Source organism: Vidua macroura, chromosome 13, assembly GCF_024509145.1.
Source record: "Vidua macroura isolate BioBank_ID:100142 chromosome 13, ASM2450914v1, whole genome shotgun sequence".
NCBI lineage: Eukaryota > Metazoa > Chordata > Aves > Passeriformes > Viduidae > Vidua > Vidua macroura.
Window position 1 is genome coordinate 2,226,864 of NC_071583.1, and position 27,661 is coordinate 2,254,524.

Sequence of the window (27,661 nt, forward strand, 5' to 3'; positions counted from 1 at the left end):
CCTGGAGATAAATGTGCCCATAAAAGCATTTTAAATCATCGAGGACATTACTCACAGCAATGCTGAATGATGGACGTGCCACGTCCTGCCAGGAGCGAAGGTGATTTCTTTGCTGAACTGCTCTGTGGAGCAGCATAAGTGCTTAAACCAAAATAAGCTCCTCACACCTACAACACTTCTGAGAAGACTCATAAAATAAGACAAGATAAACCACGTTTTAGGCTAAGAAGTTCATGTGTGCTCACCAGAAGCGAGATGACAGATGTGTCTGTCTGCAGCCAGCCTCCTCCTCAGCCAGAAATAAAACACACAGCAAACACAGCCGGGCTGTTTGCTGTCATCCCTCATTGTTCAGATCTTTAAGGAGATAACCCAGGTTCTTCAAACAAGCAAAACAGTCCTAAAACTGCCCTGGAGCTGCAGTGCCTTTATGAAATGGCTTTTCATTCTCTGCTTTTCCATGCAAATACTCTAAACAAATGGGGAAGATTCCCTGGAGAAAGGCACCAATATTGAGAGCTCTGGGCATTCTAAGGAGGGTCTTTATTCCAAGCTGATCTCCAAACCCAACCCCTCTCCAGCACATTTCTCTGCAAACACATCAAAATGTCACACAAGAGAATTTTATGGGTCAAATCATGCCTGGCTTCACCAGCTCACATTTCCCCAGCTGCCAGGGCCACCCCTGCAAGAGTTAAATTCTGCTGTAATAAAAAGCAAGAAGATATTTCCAACCCTTGGCCCACCTTCCAGCCCAGCAAATAGCAGGGAAATTATTCAATGCAAATAAACTCCCTTTGCACTATTCCTAACCAACAAAACAATCCAGTGGAGCCTTGAACAGCTCCTTCTCCCACGATGTTCAGTGCCACTGATCTCGCTGTTAAATGCATTATTTCTCCCCCACCCATGGGAAATAACAGATAAGGAAGGATTTATAAATGAATGAGGTGGTCAGTGCCTCCTCAGATGAGACCTTTAAGTCAATACAAACAAATGGTGTGGCCTTTCTGTACTTCAGAGACAAAGACAAATATATAAATAAATGAACACAGGTATTTTTATTCTGAGCCCTTGCCTCTCCCATCCTCCTGCCTGCAGTCTGCATTTATGAACACTTGCAGATCAATGGGGTTGTTCTGGTTCACTGGAGCTGCTGCTTGTGGTGCCCCAGTCACTGCAGAGGCTCCTGGTGTGCCCTGGGATCTGGGCAAAAAAAGAAAAAAAAAAAAAAAAAAAAAAGGATTTTTCACTAATAATCTCTTAAAGCGCTTTCCACTCTACATTTTGGGCCCCACATGATGAATTCACCTGAACCCTCTTCATTCCTCTTCCTGTTGAGCTGATGCTTAGGGCTGATCTGGTCTCTGAGTGGGACCCAGAGCCTGAGCATCCTCCAGCTGCACCTGGAAGCAGCAGGAACAGCAGAAAAGCACCCCTGAACCACCAAGGAACATCTTTAGAACACACAATTATGATTCTGCTCTCAGCTTCACGGAGCTCCTCATCTCCACCAGCCCAACCCAGAGGAAAAAGGTGTTTTAGACGTGTAATTAAGCCCAAGGAGGGATCATAGAACCAAAAGTTAATCTAGAATTAGTTAAATTGTGCCTTCACAAAGAAAGATGCTCCACCAATTTTAATTACAACTCAGGCACTGGTTTTGCTATCCTAAAAATGAAGTGGCTTTCTGAAAAAATGAGGTTATTGTACTTCATTAAGTGAGAAGAAATTAATTGGGTTCACAAGAAAAGCCACAGTGTGGTAAGTCCAGCTTTGCCTTTCTGATAAGCAAATATTTGGGGGGAAATAGACACTTAAGGAAGGGAACACCATCCCTAGCAGCCAAGAGCATGGGGGTCATGTAAACAAACAGTACAAGCTCAGAGTTGGGCAGGAAATGTAAAAAAAAAGGAGAATAAATAGGAAAGAAAGAACTTCTGGAGCAGCATCTTCAGCAAGCACAGAGCAAACCAGAACTTCAGGCAGAAAAAATTTGGTTTCGTGCATCCCCTGCAAATTGTTCAAATTACAAACTTTATTCTGCAAATGAAGGGCAAGGTGCTCACCTGGAGGAAATTCAACTTTTGGCATCAGATATTGTCTCCTCCCCACATTTTGGGTACAATTAGTATCTGTTTTGAGATTGTGACTGAAAGATCAGGACAAACACAAGGGAAAATCTGTGTTTTGCAAGGTGTTTGTGGGACCGTGGTGGTCCCAGCTTTGTCCAACACCCTCCAAGCACTCTGAGATATTTGGTACCACCACCTAAAGGGTTCCACATCTGCTGGGACACTGCTCGAGGCAGATAATCAAATTACTCCAGAATCAGAGAGAATAAGACAGAGGTGAAGCTGTTAAAAACCACCCATCAACCTAAAGGTCAGGGCCTCTGGCAACAAAGAGAGAATTATTCCTGTATCCTCAAACAGATTTATCCTGGATATAAAGCAGGACCATTTACAGCTCAGCAAAATTTGAAAACTGGTAGTAAAGCACATTACAAGCTTTCTTAATTCAATTTTCCCTGGCATTTATTGTGGTTAATAAAATACCCAAATGTCATCGAGATTTATAAAAATGTATTTATAGGTTAATAAATGCGTAAAACGGATTATTCAGAAAAAAACATCTTACAGAAAGCCTAAATGGATACAGATTTGGGGTTTGTTGCCTGTCAGGGGGGTAATTAGTGCTTATTTACACAGATTTTCCTTCCCTGTGAAAATACAGCCCTGAATTCAGAGTTCAGGCTCAGCGTTATCTCCTCTGTGCACTTTTATGCACCAAAATGGAAGAATAAAGGCTCCTCCAAAGATCCTTTGCAGATTCTTTTGGGAATACAACCCTGCTGCTCGCCAAAACAATGACCATAAATGCCAAAATTCAGCATGAAGATTTGCCTGGGCTGGAATGGTGATAAACAGGGGAAAGAGGCTCTGTTTTGAGTTCAAGGAAATAACTTTAAATAAGAAAAATGCACATTAAAGCATGCTGGAACAAGTCTGGGAGCACTGATGGGAGTGACAGTCTCTATTTCCATGTTTTTATGAAGTATTTCCAGAGAGTGACTCAGAATTTTTGCTCAATAGGCACAAAATTTAAACCATTTATTGGCTTCTTCCAGCTGTGTCAATAAACTACTTTGGATGGTTCAGTGTTTGGTCTGTGTGCACAAACATACACAAAAAACTGGATTATTTCTTTTCCTCACTTCTTCACATGTTGGATTACAAACATTCTCTGCTATTGAAGCAAAATTCTAAGTGTAGAGAGGAAAAAAATATAAAAAATACTATAAAAATATGATAAAATAAATTAATACAAAATAATATAAAATACAAAACACACATATATAAATATATATATATATAAACTACAAACCCATACTGATCCCAAGAAAATTTGGTCCTTTTTGCCCCATTTTTAACTAACCCTCCTGGAGAAGTCCTGTCAAATATTAGGTTTTCTCTCCCTGCTCTTCATTCTGAATAATTCAAGTTCAGCCTTTTCATTGCTGTTTCCAGATCTCGGTCTTACCCCGAGCCAGAACTTCCTTGAAATAAACTTTAATGTGCTTTAATAATATCCCTGCTAATGCTGGGGATTGGCAACGCTCTGGTTTTAACAACTGCTCCAACACTGAGTGTAACCAAAGCTTTTATTTGTAATTACTGCTCTGAGCTGAATTCTGGTACAATCCCATTTATATCCAAATTATTTGTAATGAACGTTGGGCTGCACCAGACTAGAGGGCTACAGGTTTAAAAGAAAATGGATTAATATTTTATTTTCAAGCCATTTCAAATGCATTTCTGTAACTAATAAAGAAACAAAAAAAACCCCACATCAAGCCCTTGCTATGATAATTGACTAAAAAGGGGATTTTCTAACTCATGGAGCACTGCATGAAGTTTTTTGTTCATTAGAGCACGAGTGCAGCAGAGATTTATGGACACAAATAGACATAATTTCAGGAAAAGCAGAGAGAGGGATGCACACACACAAATAACATAAAACACAGCAACTTATGGGATGTGCTGAGCCTTTTAAGCACTGAGAGGACAAACATTTCGAGGCACTCATCCCTTCTAAAAGGTATTTAATAGAATGGAAAAGCCTCACGTTTCCCAGAAAGCTTTCATGTACAGCCCATCGTTTTTAGACAAATGCTTTCTGAGCCCTCACTAATACAGTAAGTTATAAAAATTCTTGGCAATGTCATTCTCATTCCAGAAGCTGCCATTTTTTAATTGACACTTCTGCATTATACAAGTAAAGGACACTGCTTTGCCTTTTTTTTTTTTTTTTTTAATACCTTCATTTCCTTTAAAACTTATCAGGGAATTACAGACATTTCCAGGCATTAGCTTTAAAATACATTAGCAAAGAAACATTTCAGGCCCTTAATGCCATGAGTTGTAGCAGTTGCTGAGCTTTTCCAAAGCCAAAATAAAACTCAAAATGTCCTATTTTAACTTGCAAACCAAATATTACAACGAGGCCAGTTGGAAATTTTGCTTCTTTCAGCAAGGCTCCAGTCCATGAACACAGCCCCAGATTATCAGTCAGGGAAATATCCAGTCCTGGGGAGCCCAACGCTATTCCCTGTAGGTGAAACACATCTCACATGTAAGAATTTTATTATTCCAGAAATTTTATTATTGCTGTTCAGCACTGAAAACTTCTGCTTCCTTTCAAAATCTTGCAAGACACAGAAACATCCTGGCAGTGCCAATTATCTTTTTTCCAAGCTAAAATGGAGATTGCTGGGATGGACAACGACCACCATTCCTACACTTTTTATCACAACCAGCACAATTATTTTAATTATTATTACTATTTTTAGAAACATTTCCCCACAGTGCCCCCGAGATGTGGAGGTGGGAGCCTCAGGGATCACTCCTGCCCCTTCCAGACCTTTAACTTTGTTGGGATTTTGAGCTACACACAACCCCCGAATTTTTAGCTTCCCTTCTTTCCTCCATCTGCAGTCCCACTCTCTAATTAGCTCTAATTATGATTTGCATCATTAGCCTTTGGTCTTGTCCCTGGGTGCTCACCCATCCCTTGGGGCTGAGGAAAGCAGAGAAGGGGAGATTCACTCCAGAAGAACTCCCAGGAAACGCCACAGTCACAAAAATGTCACTGTCAGAAAAAGTTAAGGCTTATTCAAAGCCCTTTTTGAGACAAAAAAGTGAGACTGGAGATGCCACAAACTTTTCTTGGCAGCTTCTGGGCCTTTTAAGTGACAGCTTTTCTGAGGCAGTCAAACAAGAAAGTGCTCACTGCAGCCTCCCTCTCTCTGTGCAACGTTTTGCCTCCAGACTGAATTACATATTCTGCAAACTCTACTTTTTCAGGATGGCTTTCAAGAAAAAGGGGTAAATTTTTAGATGATCCAATTAATTTAGTCAGAACATGGCTGTCCTAATTAATCCTGCATGATTCAAAGACTATTTATGCAGTACAGCTGCAAGCACACAAAAAATGTATTTATCCTAAAAAAAAAAAACCCTTAAAAAATAAAGTTTCCTGTCTTGGTCCAAAGTCCATTTGACCCGCTGAAAAAATACCACCAATTTGGAAGGAGGTTTTTAGAGCAATTTGCATTATTTTTAGGAAAGATTATCTTAAAGCCAAGATTCTGAAAGACTCTTCAGAAGTCTAAAGCACCACTCGAGACCAAGTCACAAAAGCTTTCTGCAGACAAAATTCTCATTACAATCAGCAGGGGTTTGCTCTCCTAATGAATATTTGAGTGAACTGATTGGAGTGCTCAGCTTTGGAGGTTGCTGGCGCACAAGATCTTCTTGACTCGATGATTTCCCTGCAATACACAGCACTGATCTCTTGGAAAACAGCAATTGTGGCAGGGCTGAAAAGGGTGGAAATGGGTGAAGTTCTACCCTGAGTAGCTCTCTGAAGCACAAATTGTTCTTACTTCGATGACACCGCTCAAAGATCCCATCAAATAAATGATCCAACTGTTCTAACTCCTTCAAATAATACAGACAGGCTGGAACTCTTACCCTCTTGTGCAAATAAACTCAGAGAAAAAGAAATTAAGGAATTCTTGTCCTCTTAAATCTGCCTTGATTCACAGCACGATGAAGTCGTGAACATCGGGAGCAGCACTAAAGGGAAGCCGAGTTACAGTTTGCAATAACCAGGTCCCACAATGGAAGCTCTTCACAGCTCCTGTCACTCTCAGTGGATCACAACATCCATCCCTGGGTTTTAATGACTAAAGGGCAAACTGCAGCTGTCCAACAAAAGCATTCATGTTCGTGCACCACCCAAAATCCTCGGCACGTAAAGCGACGGCACCAAACGTCAGCAGAGTTGTTATTGGCTCCAACAAAGCACTGAACTGGTTTAGGGAGGTTTTAGGGGCTTTCAGACACGTGCACTTCAGCAGTGGGACTTCGTGTCAGTCCACCCACTCCCAGTGTGAAAAACTGGGATCAGACCCCAGAGGTTCCTAACAGGTTTTAACCCCACACAGACCCTGGGGGATGCTCCACAGGCATCATCACCTAAATTCCTGCTGAGTGGTTTCAGCCCTGGCACTCTGGAATTGGCCACCTCTCAACACAAAGTGCCAGGGGAACTTCTCCATGGGATATTCCAAGTGGCATAGGGTGGTTTCTGAGTCCCTCCCAGCCCACCCTTGCACAACCCAGATGTCCACAGTCAGCTAGTTTTGCCACCAAAGCCAATACAAAATCCTTCTCTCTCCTCTCCCCCTCTTCATTCTTCTTCCCCATATTCCAATTTATATCCTGCTCTCCTACAGCAGCTTTTGTTGGGCTGTTTAATCAAGTGGATCATTAAAAACAACATTTCTCTGATTATATTTATTTAGTTTTACTTATTTAAATAGGTTGCGTCTCCAGAAAGGTCACTTACTCTTATTTCTCCTTTTTTCCTCCAAGAAACAGAAAATATTTTAGTACATTCTTCTATTTAAACAAGCACAGTAGATTAATTAATGTATTTAGTCTCTGGAAAGCCTCTAAGTTCTGTCTAGCAGAAAGTGGCCATGAAATTTTCTAGTTTTTTCCCTGTAATTAGGCATAATAATTAGCACAATAATGCCCTTGTTAACATCCCTAATTATATGCAACTAGTGCATCAATAGCTCCTAGAAGGAAGCTGGTTACCTTTCCCATCTCCTGTGGGCACAGCAAACCAGGATGCTGTGCTGAGCAAGGACAGGCTGCGGAGCCACAAATCAAACAGCAAAACTCCTTAGTCTACAACAGCCCCAACATCAAAACCACTCCTTGGAAGAGTCGTAAAACAGCTCCCAGCCAGGCAAAAAAAAAAAAAAAAAAAAAAAAAAGAAAAGTTGAATAAACCCTCCACATCAAAAGCAGCACCGGGTTCTCCCAGCACTCAAGTTTTGCCACTTGTTCTTTCGGACTCATTAATCAGCTCCGGCCGCGGTTTTGCCTCGGCTCTGACGGAATCAACGCAGGGACCTCTTACATTTTCACATTTTCAGTGCGTCCTGCCCTATCACCAAGCTGCTCAGGTTAGCTCTGCTGGGAGGCTGGCTCGTTCCAGGAATAGAAATTAATTAATCAGTGTATTTTCCGCCCCCGTGCCAGGAAAAACATCCCTGATTAAAACGCCGCGCTCAAGTTTTCGCAATCACTGCCGACACCGCTATTGATTAAATGGAAGCCTTGTGAGCACTTACTCATTTTAGAGGTGGATTTATTTCATTCTTCTCAAGCTGCTTTGTTTTAATTAAAGGGTGTATTCTAGACACACTATTATTATATATTGAGAACACCTCTGTAAGCCTAAACTATCTTTGTGGGAAAAAAGAGTGCTCGTAGATGATGGAAGCATTAATTCCCCAGTTCAAATCAGTCTAGAGAACAGCATGCCTTGGAGGCAGTCACTGAAACCTGGTGTGGAAGCTCCAAATCCATCTACAACTCTTCTTCCTGACAAAAAAAAGTGCTTCAAACATGAGTAGTTGGGACACTCCAAATAAATCCCACCCAGACTGCAAAACTGGCAGTCTTGGCATCTTACTTGGTTGATATCACTTAAGTGGAAATAAAAATAACCCTTTTGGTCCCAGTCTCCATTAGCAGTCATCCTCTTACACTTGGTACACTCAAATTCCATGTTATCCTTTCTGTACTCCACAGGATTGGACATCACACTTGCCCCTGGCACCTTTTCACATCTCACTGCTTTCTTTTGTATCTTTATGGAGACAAATGTTCACCAATTTCTTTTGAAAACACCAGATATTAATCCTCACACATTCCATTATAAGGAAATCATGCTAAATTAGCCCAGTAATTACAAACTGTGAATTATCCGGTCAGGTCTGATAGATGAGAGCTTGAAGCACTCTTGACCTTAAATACCTCATATTTCTCAGTATTTTACTTGCAGTACAATTGCATGAAATCCTCTGGGAAGAAGATTCCAATAAATGTGCATTCTTTAATTATTTTGCCATTTTTTAACTTGCCAAAACCACACAACTCTTCTGAAGATGTCTAGAACATTTTTAAACCTCCGTGTGCATAAATTAGTGGCGCTGCATAAGGCAGCCCTAATTTATGCACTCACTACGGACCCAATTAGTTCCCCTGTACCAGAATGCCAAACAGATTTCCTTAATAAAGCAGAACACATCACATCTAATATTTATATAGAAGGCCAAGCTTGGAGTGTTGTGCCACCAACTCCGGACTTTGAGTAAGGAATTTGGAATCAGCAGGGACACCTTCCACTCTGCCAGCCCCAGTATCCAGCCTGCCTTGGATACTTCCAGGGATCCAGGAGCAGCCACAGCTGCTCTGGGCACCCTGTGCCAGGGCCTGCCCACCCTCCCAGGGAGCAATTCCTTCCCAATATCCAATTTAAATTTCTCCCACATGATGAGGCTCTGTGATCTCACCCTCCTCCTGCCCAGAGCAACCCCATCCCCTCTGTGGGCAGGAGGTGATAACCTGCTATCAGACAGCTCTCAGGGACTCAATATCTTGATTATTCTCCTGTTAATATTTTGATCCCTCCCAGCCCAGCTGGTTTTATTCCTTGGTTAATGTTGAGCCATGCCTGAGTGCTCACAAGCTGAGGCTCCACCGAGGGAGCTGAGAGTGATGTGGTGAACTGAGAGAAAAAACAACCCAAAGCTGCTGATGACGTTTGTGCCATGGATATTTCTCACTCGTGTTGGGAAGCAGAAACCCTGCCAGACATCTCCGTGCTGTGGTGATTCTGCTTCAAGCCCTCCCTCTGCATTTATAACCTACTTGAGGCATCTCCCATGTATTTATTTTGTCAAGTTTTGGCTGCACCAGGTGCCAAGAGCGTCACAGAAAGCGCCAGGGACCGCATCAAGGTGGTCAGATCCTGGGAAGGTTTAACTCTGCTGAAGTTTGCACAGTTAAATCCCAACCAAAATATTGACTTAAAGCAGTGCTGTGGAGATAGCCAAGATCAGTGTAAACCAGTCTGTGAAGTGGACCATAAACTGATAAAGAAATCAAGTGAAATGGGGAACTGCTCCCTGCATCCTCTGTGAGAAGAGTAATTTAAGATACTGCTGTCCCACAGGAAATATGCTTACAGGGGCTGTGAGCAAAGCCATGTCCGATGTACAGTGGCAGGATGACGTGCACTAAGTCACTTCACATGACAAGCAAATAGTTTTTCACCTTTCAGCCATTTATTTCAAGCAGATTAATCAAAATGAGCCATTTTGATTTTCATGGGTGCCTAAATTAGTTTAACTGTTTTATCAGACAACTGCTATTCAAGACTCTGATAATAAGTTAAATTCATATAAACATTTTACAGCAGAATAACAAAAAAAAAAATCACATTATTTTTATAGCTCTAATGAGAATCCTATACTACCAGAAATGGTGTAAAATGATACAGCTGCAATAGGGTTGCTCCAGTGAATGCTCACATTTTGCATCCCACAAATCCCTTCCAGCCCCAATAACACAAAATCCTGGATAAAAACCACACATATTTTTGCTCAGGTATGCTCAGGTTTAAATGTACAATGAAGTTGCAATGAAGTTTGGCATTCTTTAAGCAGAGGGCAGTATTACATCAGGAAATAGTTATTAAAGTTACCTGCTCCACAGCATGTGAGATTACAGTGCTGCAATTGAACACACATATTCCAGGTAACTGATTTTATGGATATATAAAGTTTCTGAAACTACAGCTATATTCAATTATGACAGAAAATTATAGACAGGAGAGCACTGCAGCCTCCTCCTACACTTTGCTAAGAATAAAAAAACCTTCTTGTCAATGCATTTTTTTTACTTTGACCAAGTCCCTTTAATCTCAGAGGGTTTGCTCTTCTCCCTTCAAATTAGCAGTCCATGAAATATAAATATACCAGCAAGTCTGTCCATTTATCCTTTAAATCCACATGTTCTCCCATCCCTCCTGGACCTGGCACTGCAATCCTCTAACAGGAATAACTCCTCTGATGCTCTGGTCCTTTTGGCTCCTGCAATCCCCAATCCTGCTCTGCTGCCCCTTGTAATGGCAAAGTGGGAGCTGAAAACCCAGCCAGGAGATGAAATTCCCCAGCAAAGGCTCAACCTTAGAACTTTTCCTCCTGCTTTGACATTTGTGTAACATTCAGAGGCCTCTTGTTCACACAGAGATGTTCCTCATCTCCAGCCAAGCACTTCAGATGGGAAGAATTATCCATTCCTTGCTGACATCTTCCAATAAATGGAACATTTAATTAATTTGGTCCTAGGCCAGTCTGATCTCTTTGCTCGCATGAAGACGAGCACAACTTGTAACTCTCTGGCACCGTTTCTTCTCCTCCTCCTCCCCCTCAAAAGGAACTTTAGTTGTTTACAGAATAGATACAAGAAAAGCCAAGCTGGTACAGTGACACATCATTAGTCAAAAATACACCACAGCATAAAGAGCTTTAGTGCCGAGAGCGCATCGGAATGCGGAATTACACGAAAATGGCTTAGGAAGGAAAATGAAAGTCATCTGCAAAGTGGTGATTTTTTCCCGCTACAGGCTGGAACAGAAGAAAAAAGACTGCAAGCATTTTGTGTTATTGCAGAAAGCCAACTTTAGTGCAATTAACCAAGTAGAAAAAACGGTATAAAGGGTTATAAAAATACTTGAAATGTATTACCATCTCTAAAATGCAGATGGTGAACAGAGGGTGTGAGGAGAAGGGGGGGAAAGGCCTCAAAAGCCAACCCAAAATGCAGGGCCCTGGCCAGAGGCAGCATAACCAGCAGAGACAATTTGTGATTTGCAACAAGTTGCAGGAAGCTCTGAAGACAGAGAGATGGAAATGCAGCAGAGATGAGAGGAGCTCCTGGGCGGATTCCCGTGCAAAGCCCAAAGCCAGCGAGCCCCGCGTTGGGTGTGAGAGCCACACTGAGCTGGGACTGCACAGAGCACGGCACAGGGAGCCAGGCTGAGCCCAGGCTGAGCCCAGCTCCACAGCTCAGCTCAAATCCACAGCAAAGCCCAGAGCTGGGAGCTCTCTGCGAGAGACAAACAGCTCAGCTCCTGCCTGAGGTTGGTGGTGATGCTGCCTCATGGTCCTGAGCTGCTGGGAGCTCAGAGAGAGCCCAGCTTCACAACTCAGAGCAGAAATATGGGCAGAGATCCTGTGAAATAAACCACTTACACCTTGGCTTGAAATAGAGTTCAGACTAAAATAATTAATTGAAAACCAGCGGGTGAAATGTAATCAGGCAACAGCATCTGTACAACACCTGCAGAAAGGTTTGGGTGGGAAGGGACCTCAAACCCATCCAGTGCCAGCCCTGCCATGGGCAAGGGACACCTTCCACTGTCCCAGACTGCTCCAAGCCCAGTCCAACCTGGCCTTGGGCACTTCCAGGGATCCAGGGGCAGCCACATTTCCTCTGTGCCTGGGCCTCAGCATCCTCACAGAGAAGAATTTCTCCCTAATTGACCAATCTTCCACTGACATCAGAGCAAGGCAGCCCCAAGCACACCCAAGGCATTTGGAAAGCTGAAGATCAGACAGTTTAAGGTCTTGGTGCATAAAAATAAATGATGAACAGTATATTCCTGTAGCTGTACCAAAAGGAATTACCAATATGGGATTGTCAATAGTGGGAGCTCAAGTTCCAGGGGTGTAACAAAGCACAACCCACTGCAGCTTCAGGGCTGCCAAAGAAGTCACCAAGAAAAAGTGAAAGAGACACTCTAATGACATTTTAAAGTGGAGGAAAAAGCAGAGGTAGCTCTAATCATCATCCTCTGATGAGGTGTTTTAATTCTAGGATAGCAGACTGTGGCAAAGCCTAAATAAAAACAAAGATAATCAGGACACATCTGTTCAGCATGAAAATGTTTTTTTTTTTTTCTCCCCGTCTGCTTCCTATGGAAGAAAAAAGACTTCAAGGACTGTGCTGAAGATAAGATCTCCTGTATCAAAGCAGGTGATACAGTAGAATTGTGATAATTCTTGTGGAATGAGAGGAACGAAGATTAAGAGGAAAATGAGGAAATAAGAGATCTTTGAACTGCTTTGAAGTAGGGCACCAAAAAGCTGATCCAAATTCCCATTAACTTCAGCAGTGCATGAAATGCAGTTTACTGCCTGCATGGCTCCATGTTCTGGAAATCCCAATAGTGGGCAGTTAAACTCTGGAAATACACAGATTACAGGCAGGGACAAGCAGCACAACCCTGCACGCTCAGAGCTGGCAGTGAGTCAGCAGCACAAAGGAAAGTCCAGATCAAATAGGAGCAGGCACACAGGGAAGAACTGATGGCCAGGAGCTGTTTGGTGTGAGGAGGAATGAAAATAGTGGCTGTGAGACTGAAGTGATAACTCCTAAAAGATTCAGAAGAGGCGAGGGAGCTGAAGTGATGAGGAAAGAGCAGAAGGAATTACAGACTGGAGACAAAAAGTGAGTCATATTCCAGCTCCTTCTTTGTGCCACATGGTGTATTGAGGACAACTGCCACTCAATAAATCCTAAAATAACATTTTACTACAAAACTTTGAGCAGGGCAGCTGCACTACATCACCTCTACAGATCCCTTCCAAATCAAACAAAAACCACCAGAATTTGCAACACGGGATAGGCAGACTAATAACTTTAAAAGAGCATTAAGAGAAATCATACAAAATATGTATTTGCAAGTAAGGAGATAAAGATGTTGTTCTTAAAATGGTATAAACAGGAACAATGATCAATTTGAATGAATTAAATAAACCAAAACCATCTTCTTTTCCTTCTCAATAAGGACAACTGTGAACCTGAGAAACTAAGACTCAAAATTCAAAGGAAAAAAGTTCAAAACTGACCCTAAGGAATATTTCTTCTCCCTTCAGCTGGCAGACAGCTCCTTTGAAGCAAGGAATCCATTTGCCAAACACTTCCAGGGGACCAAGGGATGCAAATTTTCACCCAAGACCAGCATAGACAGAGAAACCAAGGAAACATTTCTTGAGTGACCCACTCTCCAACACCTTTGTGCAGAATCACATCTATAATATTTTTATTGATAACTAAAAGGGTGACAAAATCAGTTCTAGCAAAGATTAGACTGAACATTTCCATCCACAAAGATTAATCTGAATTATAGACTTCCTGAAGAACCTTTGTTTCTGTTTGAGTTGCTTATTTTGAGGCATCAAATATTTTAAAAAGGAGGAGTAAAATCAAAGCGTGCCACAGTGAGCCACGAGGAGTTGGCAGCATCAGGTGTTTCATCCAGACTTTGCTGTAGTTTGGGGTTTTTAGCCACATTTCTCAGGATCACAGAATTCCAGACTGGTTTGGGTTGGGAGGGACCTTAAAGCTCATCCAGTTCCACCCCTGGCACCTTCACCTATCCCAGATTGCTCCTGGCCTGGAATCTCAGTAAAGAATTTAATGCCACTGGTGCAGTATCAAACCTGGCAGCAATAATTCCACGTGCCACAATTCCAGCACCAAACCAAACCTTTGTGTTTGCCAATTTAGCATTTTTTTGCCTTATGAGGCTGTGGGTTAAAAGGGGCACGAGAGATGCACAGTCAGTACACCTCATTTCCATCTGTAAAGTAAATGTTTAATATTCCAGGAGTCGGAAATTAATTTCCTAAATGTTAATTGATGCTATTTCAAATCGCTGAGGGCACATTGAAGGCATTTCAAATGATTAACACAAGATTTGATAGCAAAGGAGCCATTTCAGTAATGGTCAGAGCCACAGCCATCCCTCCTGTCCCACCTGCAGCAAGAAACACTCACTGAAAACCAAGTGAAATGGGGGAATTTCATCTGACTAAAATCCAACCTGATTTTGTGTCCTTCACTTGAGGACAGAGCTGCTTTTAGGGGTGGTTTTTTTTTGGATTTGCAGTGTGGATATCACTGATGATAGAGTGGAGATTCTTCAAGCCACTCAGCCCCGCACGAGCACATCCTTAAATAATCGTCCTTAAACAACCAAAATGATTAAATAATCCAAATAATTTCAAGAAAAAAACCATCATAAACCCCCAAATTGATTTGCAGCCCCACAGCCCGAGCAGCATTCCCACAGGCTGCTCCTCTTCCAGCCTGTGGGACAAACTACAACTCTGGCCTCGGATAATCTATGGCAAAGTGTCAGAGCCCGAGCAGTGAGCAGCAATCCAAACTCCGAGGTGTGCTGGGGAAAACACATCAGTCTGGGAGGAAATGGGGACTCTCCTGCTGCAGCACTGCCACTCCAGCATTTTTCAGGAGCTCTACACTCACTTAAGCACCCCTCGAGGCAGCAGCCACCACGAGATCCGGGATGACGGATGTTCCATCTCCAGCAGCAAATCCTACTGTGATTTTAATTGAATTCCAGCAGGCATTTTATTTTTTTTCCACAGCCTCTCCACTCTCTATTTCCTCCTTGCTCCCAGTGATTCAGCAGTTTATTCCTCACTACACTAATCCCTCCATAAGACAGTTTCTCATCCCTTTCAAGCAGTGCTCATGACAGCAGCTTCCCATATCGCTGGTGTTTGGGGCTCTCTTTATTTTTTTTTTTTTATTAAATAGGAATTTATCTCAGACACACTTTGGCTTTCAGGCTCCACCACTTTTCCAGCCATGAGAAGCACCATGAGTCCTCACACTGCACTCATCCAGTCTCAGCTGAGCTGATGACAGCGTTGCAGGAATTTAAAAAAGGAAACAGAAACATGGAAATCTGGAGCCCAGAGGATCAGAAGCAGGCAGTGACACCTGGAACCTAAACCAGCTGTGAAACATTCTTCAGAATACCTGGAAAATACATGTTTGCTATTTACAGGGGACTCCACAGACCTGCCAGCTGCCTGTTTGGGTTACTCACCTAAAAAGTGCAGAAATTCAGTTAATAGGAAAAAAAAAGAAAATATGGGAAACAAACTGCCAGGACCCACCTGTGCCAGAACTCCCAGCAACTCCTATCATTCAATAACACCTTGGAACTCAGGCTGACACATCTTGACCCAGCTATTTAGGCAGAGGCTCAAAACTCAGTCTAGTGACTCTTTATTGTAGTAATGAGCAGTTTAAAACCACCATAATTGCTTCTGACCATAATCATCCAACAGTCATGAGCTGTTTATCTCAGAAAAATTAATCCTCAAAGGGTGACCCTCATGTCCACAACGTGTTCTCAGTCATGGAGTGATTGATAAGTTATTCCAAGCCAGTCCACAGAACCACTGGTAGTGGCATTTTATCATCAAAGCTCCTTTGCCCTTAATCAAAGGCTAATTCAACATGAAATCCTTAAATATGGGCTGCGCCACAAGATAAAGTTAGCAACCTTGAAAAGGCTGGGAAATGGCAATTTGCACACACAAACACAAGATTGAGAGCTCCCATCATAACCTGCCTCATCAATCACGAGCAGCAGCAGCTTTAGCAGGACTATTTCCAGAGTATATTAAACTTCATGACATCTTAACCTTCTTGTAAGGCCACAATAATCTCCTTTATAATATCAAAAAAAGTGCAGAAGGGCAGACTTGTTTTGTGCCAAAGTTTGCCTTGTGTCAGATTTCAGATTTAACAGCCTTGTTGCCTTCCCAGACAGTCCTTGGTGTCATTTCAGCCCCATATTCCCACTCAGGGAACACAGACAACACATCTCACACACATTCTGAAAGAAAACACTCTGAAATGCTGGAATGAGGCACATCCCTTGAGCTGTCACCTGTTCTTCCAAAATATCTTTGTGAGGAAAAGATCTGGCCGGGCACCTGTGACTGAACACACCTTCATCCTGAGTTTTGTTCAATCGTGATCTTAGGGTGAAAAGTCAAGTCGTGAGGACTCCATCCTAAATATTACTTAAGTTAAAAAAAAAAACAAAAAAACCCAAAAAAAACCCACAAACCCAAATACTCCAAATCTCAAGCAAAATGCAGACTCTGCAATAACTAATTACAGTCAGGGTTGTATCAAAAAGTTGCCATTTCACTCTGCTGCCAAGTCAGGATGCTCTCTCCCAGCTCCAAATTCCCAACTCATCCTCTAAAAACCACAATAATCCACCATAAAGTGCAGTTCTGGTGATTCAGTTTAATCAAATTACTTTAGAACAACTGACTCTGTTTTAATTTTCGAGAGTTTTTGAGCGGCACGAGGAACCCAAGTGAAAAGGGGAGAAGGAAGCAGCCAAGGAAAGGGATGGCAGAGAGGCACAGAAGGTGAAAAGCAGGAGAAGGGAATCAGGCTGGAAGCAGGAGATAATAAAGAGGAAAAGAAAGGACACAGCAGATTTTCAGAGGATTAGGAGAAGAGTAGGAGGATGTGGTGGCAGACACATCTGACAATGAGGAGCCAGGGAAGGAGGACAGTTAGGGATCCTGGGAAGCAGAAGGATGCCTGGAGATCACAAACAACCCTTGTCTTTGAAGGAGGGATCTAAAAATTGCCTGTTGGAGGCAGTTCAGCGTCCATCCAAGTAATCCTCTTACACACTGACCCCCAGCACTTCCAGCTGAGCCAAGAGCTGCCAGACACAAACACTCACACACCAGGCAAAGGGGAAGCTGCCAGTGGAAAAAGCCAGCCCCAATCTTGTCAAACCATGCCCTAAATCCAGCTGCTCTTCAGACTCTGCTCACCAGAATCTCCTTTCTCAGAGCATCCCGTTTTAGGGATTTTTACCAGCACAACTGTGTGTTGTCTGCTGGTAATAATTCTAATTAAATTTACACTCTAAGCCTGATTGTGGGATACAAAGCACAGATGCTACAAACTCGAAGAGGACTGCTGGCCTGTCACTGTTTTAATTAGCTTGACAGGTAATCAAGTAGAATTTTGTAATTATACCACTACAAAGCACAAATGTTTCCTTTCAAATCCCTACTTCTGGAGTCACTTTGGCCAACCACAGCCAGTTTTGAGCCACAAGACCAGAAGCAAAAGCCCAAACTTGGCTCCCTCAGGGCCTGGCTTTGAGTCAGCAAGGCTCGTGTGCTGCTGAGGAGCGTGGGAGAGAAACTCCTGCCCTCCCCCAGAGATGAAATATGTATAAAAGCTGAATCTGCACTCCCCAAATGTGTCATTTTGTCGAGTAGAGAAGAGTGTGTGTCCACTTTTCCCTAAAAACCACGCTGTGCTTGCTCCTGGAGAGCACAGCCCTGCATCCCAAGGCTCGCTGCCACTGGAGCAGACTTTGGGCACACAAAATTCACTTTTTAGGATATCTCGGCAGCTTGGGTGACATTGCTGTTCCCACGCCCCAAGAACCCAATTCTGCCTTGTGGGGCCATTCCCAGACCTAAACACCCCAAAGGGCACTGCTGACCTTCTAATGGCTCATATCCACCAAGTGCTTCCCCACGCCAGCTTTTATTTCAAATACCCCTTCACTCCCAATGCCACTGATGCCTTTTGGGCTACCTAAAAACAGAGGCCAGACAGAATGAAGGGAATAAAAAGCTGTTCTACTTATTAAAGGGCCTTCAGTTACATTTTAGGCAGACAAAGCCCCTCAGGGGCTACACCCAAAAATGGATGATGGGTCACAGGTTTTCATACTTTTATAAGTTTGTTCCATTTGCATATTGGGGGTGAATCTCCCAATTACAGCTTCAGCTAATGAAGTCACTGACCCCAAGTTTGCTCCCCCAAGTCACTTTTGTTCCCATCTCTCTGGCCTGAGGCAGTGAGGTGTCCTTGATTGCCAGGCCTGGAGAGGAATTGTTGTGTCTGCCCCAACTGGGGAAGCAGCAGCTCACACTGAGTGTGGAGTTTGGAGTTACACACTAAAGAACTGCAGGGTTACAAATAGATGGGAAATAGAAACGCTGAAATCCTAAGGTATCACCAGAATGGAGGCATTTAACCCAAATTCCAGTCACATCCTCACTAATGAGGAGTGTTTACCCAAGAGTTAAAGGCTCTGTAAACAGAAAGCAATTTCCATCCTCCTGGCTGGGGTGGTGTCAGCATTTGCAAACCATTACCAGCCTGCCCAGAACTGTCTGCTCCAGTCCTCCACACTTCCTATCAAACTGGCATTTAAGGATTTGGAATGCAGAACACAAGGCTGCAGCCTAAAAATAATATCCTGAGATTTGATCCTGCACTTCTTATTCAGGCTCAATTAATCAAGGTTGCCTAACTCTTCAGAAGTACTTTTCATCAGCAGATTGAAAACACTTCCCACATGAAATGGGGATCAACATCTCCTTTTTACTGTGGGGAACCTGAAAATGAGATTTCACCTGAGAAGGAGCTCTGAGGCTAATTTAGGAGTACTGTCCAAAGGGATGAGGAGTCCATTATTCAAAGTTATCTTTTATATTAAGAAATAAGCTTTTCCTTTCAGACCACCAGAAAGACTAGAAAGTGATCTATCACAGGATTTATCATGCTGGCTTTGAAAACCTCACACCAAGACAGCACATTCCAAAAGAGCCAGGCTGAATGAGAATATTTGCTTGATCTCCATCTCCAGTTTCCATTGTGAACACCACCCAGGACTAAGGAGAAACTCCCAGGAATTAAGAAATTAAATATTTTTGTCAGAAACCATCTGTAGTGTCTCTGAACAGATACAGTAATAGCATCTAAAACTAAGACAACATTCATTTTCCAAATAATTGTAAGCTCTGAAAACATCTTCTCCTTTGGAAACAACACAATTCAGACTTAAAAGCATGTTGGGGAAAAAACCCCTCAAGATAATTTCAGGGTCTGTAGAACAAAACCTACCTCTCCACTAACAAGATTTATTCCCTTTGACATTCAAACTGAGAGGCCATTAAGAAAATTTGAGTTTCAGAAACGCCACAGGTTTTTTTGACTAATTCAATTGCAGAGTCAATCATTCAATGATTAATTAAACACCAATTTTGAAAATCTCTTGACAAGAACAATAAGAGCCTAACCAGAAAAAGAAAAACAACCCTGAAACATTATCAATAGCAAGATATCAATATCCTTTCGAAAAAGACTCATTCTACAACTTCCATACATCCTGTTAAATATATATCATTTACAATTTTCCATTTACAATAATAGCTGAAGGAAAACTGTTCCACGTTTCCTGCAAACCTTCCAATGTAGAATTGCATAAATGCAACATATACACACCTAAAGACTTAAATGCAGATTTTTATATTCTTTTAAAAAGGGAAATCAAAACCCCCTGTCAGGGCACAGACAAACTCCAGGGCAAATTCTTTAAAGCACAAACAACACAAAGGAGATTCTGACCTTCAATGCAATGATGTTAAGAATAAAGAGAAATTAGCACCAACACATCAGAATTAGGATTAAAGAATTGTTACCTTCTCCAGTGCATGATATGTAGCCTTCAGTCAAATTTCCAATATCTGAAAGAAGAAATTCAAATGGAATGTTGGTTATGCTGGTATTTTAAGACACTAAATTAATTCCTGTTATTGTCAATTTGTTTTGCAGAGAGAGAGGCTGTCTTGGATGACTTTTATTTGCTATTTTCAAAGTGCCACGAGACAACAGCAGTAACCTGCTCAGGTCCTTTTCCACTGCTTGATTCAGCTCCCCCCAAACCGTGAGGTCTCTTCTCCAAAACCCCCAAGCCCTGCACACTGCCCTGGGGTTCAACCTTTCCACCTGGGATGACTCAAACCTTAATTTTTCCACCTCTGACTTCACTAAAGGCTGAAACTCTTCCACTGATAACTCAGTGCAGCTCTCAGCTGACAACAGACCAACCTAAATCCCACAGAAAGAGGCTGAAGCAGAGCCATTCCCCATTAGATCATCCAAACCACATGCTAATAAAATTTGAAAAAAAAAAGAAAAAAAAAAAAAAACCAGGAAACTTGTTCAACACATGATTTAAACCTAAAGCTTCACATGTTTGGTAGCTAGGTACGGGTCACACAGAGAACATATGGCAAATGGAGAGGATGTTTATGAAACTAGAATTCAGTGGGCACCAGAAATGCAGCAAAAATGATATAATATAAGGAAATATAAGCTTTTTTTTTTTTTTTGCACTATCAACACATCCCAGATAGGAGAGGCAGAAAAAGAAGTCTGACATTTTGCTTGAAGATAAGCACCCATTTCCTGGGTTGTAGCTCGAATTCCAATTTGATATGAGAAGTCAGAGCCAGAGGACAGCCCTGCTCCTGTAATGGGGTTGCTACTGAAGCCCTTGAGAATCCCTGAAAATTAGATATTGAGAAGATATCCCTCCCTCTGGGGGTGGGGAGGGGCTGAGATGGAATTCTCAGAGCAGCTGTGGCTGCTCCTGGATCCCTGGAAGTGTCCAAGGCCAGGTTGGACATTGGGGCTTGGAGCCCATGGTGTCCCTACCCATGGCAGGGGTGGAACTGGATAGGCTTTAAAATCCCTTCCAACCCAAACCTTTCTGGACTTTATGGATATAAAAAGCTGCTACACCCCATTCTGTACTGGGGAATTGCATCCCTGGTGGCCTAAAGGGACATTTTGCCTTCCTTTTCCATGGATGTACCACTCCCACCCTTCAGCAGCTTTTAGCAAGGATGTGGCCTGACACCTCCCAGCCTGAGAGCTCCACTCATGGACCAGCAGCTTGCACAGCTCTGTTTCCCTGAAACAGAGCAAATCCACCTGGATCGGCTGGAGGGAAGAGCTCCCTCCCAGTGCAGGAGACCTGGAGGGGGACAGGTGGGATCCAGCAGCAGCCCTGGGCCTGGGAAAGCTTTTCCATGAGGAGCAGGCTGGAGGCAGGCAGAGCCAGATGGAGCCCACCGAAGTGAGCACAGCGCTGGGGAGAGCGGGTAAATATTTGACATTCAGAGCTACGCTAATTAGACATGGGGAAGAAATGAAAGGTTTCGTACCAATCAAAATATTACTCTATTTACTGTAACTGTTCAGCTTATCACTTCACTCAGGCAAAGTTTGGGGGAACAACTTGCACAAGTTAAGCAACGCTCCACCACCAACGTCGCTGCGTATTTTTAGACGCTACAAAGTCGTGGCTGCTGAAAACAAAGAAAAAAATAAAAAACAAACCCTGCAGTTTTGGCTTAGCCAAGCCTGATCTGCTCAGTACAGTGAGATTTGGAGCCCACCCGGCTCCCAGACACCCCTGAACCCCGTGGGCACGCAGGGCCTGGAACCAAGGCACAAGAGGTGTCTCACAGAACACCTGCCACGCAGCCTCCAGAGCTGCACCTCACCACGCTTTGGGCCTTGGTTTTTCCATCCCTGTCACGCCTGTGTGCAGAACCAAGCGCAGGTGGCTTTTTTTGGAGCTTACGTGGGAGAGTCTGGATGAAATCTTCGTTTTCCTCTTCCCCCACACCCCCAGCAAATGCAGTTACTACAAAGCTCATTTCTGCTTTCTCCTGCTGGAGCCGCTCACGTCGGGTGGGTACTCACTGGAGCACAAACCTCACCTCCCATATGCCCATCCAGCACTTTGGGTACTTCATCATTTTGGGCTAGAAGGAACAGGTGACTGGTTGAAAAACCTCTACATTCTGATTCTGTCTGCTCAGCAGCTCAAGCCAGCAGCATGCATCCACTCAAATCCTTCAGAAATTGCAGGTACCAACAACAGGAACACTTCTGTGGGCAATTTCTTGAAACACTCTGCCTTGGCAGAGAGATGTTGACTCAAACCAGGGAGGAGGCACATTCAGAACATTCTGTTTTCAGCACAGGATTTAATCCCGCAGGAATTGCAAGATACTCTTGATAAAATCTGCAGATTTGGTGCTCAGGTGGTGACCTGGCAGTGCTGGGTTAATGTTTGGACTCCTCTCAGAGGGCTTTTCCCACCTTTAAATGGAGATGGTGATTAAATTAATTGTACATTATCCTCACCAGCCGCACTGAACCTGAACTTCCAGGCTGGAAAACTTAAAGCTTTTCAATTATATTCCCCCCAAACATCAGCAGTGCCCAAGCAATTTTGCTAAATAATAAAGAAACCTCCCCTAGCCTGGAGGGCTTGGCCAGGAATTCAAACCCACACCTTCATCCCAGGTGAAAAACAACCTGGAGCAGGAACTGAGGGGCACAGACTGTGCTCCCTCTCTCAGGTGACACTACGAAGACAGCACACCAAAATCTGAATTTAGCAGGTTCAGTATTTTCTGCATCCCTTGTCAACAGAAGGCTTGGTAAAAAAAACTTCAGAACACGGAGAGGAAGTTGTCTCCAAAGGAAAAGGCAACAAGACTTTTACTGCAGCTCCCCAGTCACCACTGCAGTTGTTCTTGAAGCTGTAGCTTCCAAAAAAAAGCCCAAGAAGAAACTCAGTCTTGTGCAAGCCTCATTTCATGTAAAGGAACAGCACATCCTTCAAGAGGGGGAAAAAAAATGACTTAAGGAGAGAAAATAAAAATAGAGAGGATTCATTTCACAGTAATACTGTGTATTTGCACAGAAAAAATCCACTTTTTTTTTTTTTTTTGTGGAGGCAGATCTCTGGGAGCTGGCAAGAGGGAGCACTGATGAGAGCCTGGAGAAGTGCTGATCTCATCTGCTGCCAGCAGAAATCCATACATTACCCTGAGTTTATATTGACACAAACTGATGCAGACAGGGCTGAAAGCAGCACTCCCAGGGAAACCTGAGGGGCATTTCCCACCTGGAAGTTTTGTAGCATAATTTGCAGATCCTGCCATTCCTAATGCATCTTTCCTCAGAGCACCTGGAGACCAGGCTGCAGGGAAGGGGTGATCGTGTTTCCCTGGGGGAGGAAATCAAACCTGGCCCAGGACAGGGACAGTACTGAGACCAGGCTGGGATTCCTCACCCCAAAATTCTCCCTTGGCCACTGCAAGCACACAACAGCTCTTTTGCTGATTATTTTTATCTTTTTCCTGTCCCTGGCTTTGTTGTGGGTTTAGGTTTATGGAATCAGCCTCCTCTGGCACTGCTTTGCATCACCTGCCAAACCACAGACTTGTCCTATCTTCCAAATTCAGGTTTTAACCAAGATTAAATAAAACTATGAGATTTTGCATCTCTGCTTCACTCCAGTCTCAAACTAGGCACTCCAGGAGCCCTCAGACTGCAGATTTGTCTTTATCTCAACCCCCCTGTACACTGTAAGGACCTTTTCCTGCTCCTGTTTTCTAACATGAACTCCCAAACCTTCCACACAATATTCCTCAGTTAGGCTAAAGGAACATGAGAACCACAATTCTGTGGACTATGGGCTCATTAATAAATGCTAATAAATAATCAAGTGCACCTGAAGCTGCTCTTGCTTATCTTCATTTCCAGCAGCCCCCAGGAGGAAATCTGCTCTGTTGCCACCCCTATTCCTGCTCCAAGAGGACATTCCCTGGATAAAATCCATGCCCACCCAGCTCTGCCCTAATCCTGCCTCTGCTGCTTCTCCAAACAAAGGCAGAGAGTGTGAACTCTGAATTTTCACCACCTGGATCAGCATCACCCCCAGCCACAGCCCAGCACCCCTGGCCTCCCCTCCTGCTCACCAATTTCAGCACTGGATTGATTATGGGAGCTCAAAGGAGCAGACAGAGTTTTCTGGAGCTGAAATATAAATCCCATGTGCAGAAGCATTTCCTGTGCATTTAAACACTGTTTAGTGAGTCAGCCAAAATCATTCTGCAAGTGTCATCTACCTCCTGAAGGAAAAGCTCCAGCAGCCTAATCCCCAGCACAGCTCTCCCAGGGACTGAGGGCTTTCACTTCCAAGCCAAATGCTGTCAGAATTGAGAGCTCATGTGATTTATTCTAACTAAAAAAAAGTGCCAAAAAAAAAATATTTCAAACTCTTATTTGGTCTCATCGAGTGGGGATGAGCGTTACAAATTTATATTGGATTTCCAGGCTTTACAGTTCCATTTGTTGGTTGTCATTTGCTTCACAAATGAAAAGAACACTGAGATTTCTCTGATAATCTCTCCCAACAATTGTAGTGCCTTTATTTATTATCAATATGCAGCCATGCAGGTCGAAGGGATTCTGATTCCTCAACTGGACTTGTAAGGTTCTAACCCTTAAAATTGTCTCTACTACTTAAAATGGGTTTTCCTGCTCCATCAAAAAAACTTTTACTGACTGTAAAATGACTTTTACTGACTGCACAGAGAAAAAGCTCCTATTTGAAGGATGCTCTCCCAAAGCTGTTTTCCCACAGGAATTCAGGTGGGGAGTCCATGGATCAGGAGAAAAAGCCCAGGATGACTCCAGGAGCTGCACTCGGAGGGGATGAGGCGTTCATCACCTTCCTACTTGAAATGCAAAGTAATGACACAAATTAAATTGGTTTTCCTTGTCTGAGTGATGCCTCTGTGTCTCCAAACTGCTGATTAAGAGATCCTCCTCTCATTTGCATAGAGCCCATCAACTTCCCAGAGGTTATTGCAGCTGAACCTGTCAGGCTTTGGTGACACAAAGGGACAATTCTGACACAGTCACATTTTGGGCTTGTGGCTTTTCCCTTCCAGCATGAAACCTCTTCATTTCATTCTCCAAGCAGCAGAAGGGGATGGGTTGTACCAGCTCCTCTTAAGGAAACAACCACATTTGAGTCACCATCACCATGAACTGCAGGTTTATAATCCTAATTTTAATGAGGTGTCGGTGGAGCAGCTCTAAAGCTGCACAAGACCCAACTTCACTTGGGGAGCTGAGGCTGTGTGAGCTCCCCAAGCTCATGCTCTGAGACAATCCCACCACAGCTCGACAAAAACTGATGGGATCTTCTAAAACCTCTGTTTTTCTGCACTTTCTGCTGGGCCAAAGTCTGTCTCAGCTGATGGCACAGAGCAGGAGAGCCCAATGTCACATCTTGGCATGAGAGCTTCAGCACAACCCAACCAGCTACACCTGCCAGGGCAGGCAGGGCACCACCCACGCCCCTTCATTCCTCATTCCCATCACTCCATTACATTAAATGTTTTCTTACTGGAATTGCAGTGCCAGAAGCAAAAATTGTGGGTGATCAAAAAGCTCTCTAATCACCTGCAACCAATTTCAAAGCACCTAACAGCAAAGGTCACTGATAAAAAACCAAATCGGGCACTGAGTAATGAATGTCTACACAACACATCATAATTAGCATCCCTGAGAGTTCATTCCCCAGGTTTTACCCTTGGTTTTTATCTGAGGTGACAATTCAGTGCTTATCTGCCAAGCTAAGGTCCCCTCACTGCCCCCTGATTGCTGCAAACCAAGGCCTTAAATATTTACTGCTAATCAAACATTTCCAACTTTTAGCAAAATTATCTTCCAGCACTCAGCAGTGAGGTTTTTTTATGACCTTCTGTGGTGAGGAATCATCTTGTGCAGCGAGATAAAATGGATGCACGCCCACAGCCTCTCCTCGCTGGAGCTACAGCTCCATCACCATTAAATTGTTTGTTTTGCTTCTTCTTAATTTGTTCCTTGTCCTTGCAAACCCGAAGACATTTCAGATCGCCCACATCCTCCCTCAGCACCATGTTCTCCAGAAAAACAAGGTCTACTGCCTTCCAAGCTGCTTTCTTTGAGGAATTGCTAAGAAGTTGCACAAGTAGGTCAGGCAGTGCAGGGGATGCTGCAGAGGGGTTTGAAGTTTCATGTGACCACATCAGCCACAAAAAAAGACACTTCCAGGTGCTCACCCCCATTCTTTCATGTGGAAAAAGCAACAGGATGAATAAGAGGCGTGATTTTGTGTTGGTCTGTTCCACCAGCATGGATCAAAGCTGGACGAGCAGAGATGTGACAGTGATAACACCAAAAAATGAAAATCAAAGCTTGAAACGCTGGAGAGAAAGTCCCAAAGATTTGCAGGTTCTCAGCATAACCTGGGGGGTGTTTGGGGTGGGAGGCACAGGGCCAGGTGAGCCTGCTCACCCCAACAGTGCCTCAACACAAGCAGCATTTTGGTTTTTAAGTTTTTTGTTTTTTTTTTTTTTTTTTAACCCATCATCTCGGGGAACAAAGGGGTGGAGCTGAAGTTTCACTGTTGCATTCCTATTTATTAATGCTCTGAAAAGCAGCAGAGCCACATGAACTCTGCTCCTGCTCTTGGGGTCTCACCAAGAGCCCTGGATACAGCCAGGAGAGGAAATGTCCCACTGGAAAGGCAGTGGATATCCAAGAAAATCTCTACTCCAACTTGAGAAAAACTCTTATTTTTAAAAATTCTGAATTATAACTTAACAGGACTGTTGCATTGACAATTTTTTAGCAAGTCCTGGATGCCACGAAGGAAACCTGGAAAAAAGCCACTTTGGCATTAAGAGCCAGCTGGAAAAGGTGATAAAACCCAGGATTTTGAGAGCAGGAACATCATACATGAACTACCAAAATTATCAATATTTTTCCCTTATTCAGCTGCTTGAAGCAGTGAACACAAAGGAAAGCAAGTAAGTATAATAAAATTGACATGGCATCAGCAAAAGCCTCCCAGAAACCTTCCCAAAAGCAGGAGAATGTCAATAGTGACTGGGGTACAATAAACCTCCCTTCTCTGCAAAATACATCCAGGATTTCTTGGGCACAGCAATTCCATCACTAATCAGCAATCCATGCTAGGAAATTGGGTCTCAGTCAAATACTTCTTCCAGAGGATTCATAAAATGCCCAAAAATATTGAAAAACTGGCAACGAAATACAACTTTTTCTAAGGTAAGTTCCTTCTGAATTCTGGTTTATAAATGAAGTCATTGATACATTCAAAAATCTCATTATTTAGGAGCAATAGACAGCAACTAACGGAGAATTCAAGCCCTACAGGGAGGAGCAAGCCCAAAAAGGAGTTTTTTTTTTCTCTGTTTTTTTCCACCAGCCCAACTGAAATAATCCATAAAGGTGGAAGATGGGTCTGTCCCCCATGTGTGACAAGTGTAAGCAGCACATCACGACAAAAAAAAAAAAAATCAATTTGTAGAGTTTAGCACCATCTATTTAATGCACAAATCCCATCATTTTACAAAAAATACACCAATCCTGAACAATGAGTCTAAAACACTCACTAAAGCCAAGAGATTTCAGTGAAAGCCACGTGTATTTATCATCCACAGCAGCATAATCTAAATATTAACTGTAACTTAACAGTTAAATATTATTTAAATATTATAGTTATTTAATACTATAAACTGTGAAATCAGAGGAGCTTCAATTGCTCCCTTCACATTTCTTCTGATTTAACTCATTGTTCTCCTGAGTTTCCACAGGAACACTGAAATACCACGAGG

At 43.0% G+C, this 27,661-nt stretch overlaps 1 protein-coding gene across 1 annotated transcript in view; it reads right to left on the minus strand.

Annotated features, from left to right (window-relative positions):
- Positions 1 to 27,661, minus strand: part of LOC128814146 (contactin-4) — a 281,500-nt gene that overhangs the window by 223,081 nt on the left and 30,758 nt on the right. The window contains exon 2 of the mRNA XM_053989737.1: positions 19,799 to 19,843. The gene's annotated coding sequence lies outside the window, so the exon portion shown is untranslated. The remainder of the gene's footprint in view (positions 1 to 19,798; positions 19,844 to 27,661) is intronic.